Source organism: Tupaia chinensis, unplaced genomic scaffold, assembly GCF_000334495.1.
Source record: "Tupaia chinensis unplaced genomic scaffold, TupChi_1.0 Scaffold000637_1, whole genome shotgun sequence".
In the NCBI taxonomy this organism is placed as follows: domain Eukaryota; kingdom Metazoa; phylum Chordata; class Mammalia; order Scandentia; family Tupaiidae; genus Tupaia; species Tupaia belangeri.
Window position 1 is genome coordinate 637,599 of NW_006160158.1, and position 1,547 is coordinate 639,145.

Here is a 1,547-nt window from a genome sequence, read left to right on the forward strand (position 1 = left end):
GTAAAGCCACCGGGATTTTGGGCATGCATGTACATGCACCCACCATGAGTTTAAAGCCACCAGGTCCAGGACTTGAACTACGGTCAACCACTTGGGAATCCAGCATCTTAATCATTACACCACCTGCTGGCCCCCAGGCTGTGCTTTTAAGAGGTTTAACACCTGGGGAGGAGAAGAGTGGTATGCCAATAACAGCACCAGGAGGCAGAATTCACATCACAGCTGAAGAACCCCAACTTATACGACCTCAAAGGTAAGAAAAATCAAAGCTTAGGTGGCATCCAGGAAGGCTTCGCAGAAGAGGTATCATGTGAATCAGCCTTTAAATGTTAAATAGTGGGGAAAAGTGCAATAGAATTTTGATAAGTACAGATGGAAAAAAGACAACACATTTCAGCATGTCAGAGAGGAAGTTTCCAGTGTACCCAGATTGATGATAATCCGAATTCCCGCAAATGAGGATTCTACTAGAATGAAAGCAATGCAACGCACTGTTGCTCCCAGGCTGCAGAGGTCCTTGAATACAAGTGTAGGGACCTAGGCTTCAACTACTAGGTGCTGGGAGTGGGTGGAAGACTACTAGGGGCTACTAGGAGATAGGGAGTGGGTGGAAGACTCAGAGTTCTATCTTCAGGAGATTGATCAGGTAATGATAATTGGGGGATGGGACAATATAATGGAATGAGTGGGGAAGAAGTCTAAACAGTCCAAGCAAGAAACGAGGTCAGGCTAATCTCAAAAGGATCCAAAGGAACAGGAAGAAGGGAACAGATGATGAAAACATTGTGGAGGCAAAATTTGAAGACAGGTTACTGATGAAGTACAAGCAGAGAGTGGGGAGTGAACACTAACCCAGAGATTGTAAGCCTCATTTATTGCAAATCAGAAAAGTAGATTTGACTTACCTAAGAAGCAGCTAGTGGGAAGAGGAGGGAAAGGAAGATGAAAACCTGCACTGAACTTGCTCAGTTTAAAGTGCTTGTGGCACCATCAGCTTATGACAGCCAGAAAGCGAGGAAGCACCGTAGGAGCAGTGGGAAAGACCTAGTGTGGGGTGACCAAAGACACAAGGAAAACATCCAGGAAGATGTGGGATGAGCAATTAGAGTTGATGCTGTTTATTCTTTTTTGTTTTATTTGCCAATTGTATGTGTGTATACACACACATATAAACCAGTAGAATGAAAATTGAAGGTGCACAAACATGTTTTCTTGTTGATAATGGATATGGCAGTATCCTTGATTTGATTATTGAATAGAGAGAAATTGAGGAATCTCAGTTTGAATAGTCCAAGGGATAACTGAGCTTGAGAAAGGCTAGAGAAGAGCTTACAGAGAAGGAATCCACACATTCTTCCCCAACGAGCAGTCTTTTTCTTTGTAAATCTCAAGTCTCAGACAAACATAGATGAACTTCTTCCATGTCAAAAATTTTAGGAGGTCCCAGTATCAACATTTAAAAAGTTATGTATGGGGGACCAGCAGTTGGCATAATGGCTATGTCACTGGACTCCCATGTAGTCAACCACTGTTTGAGTCCCGGACCC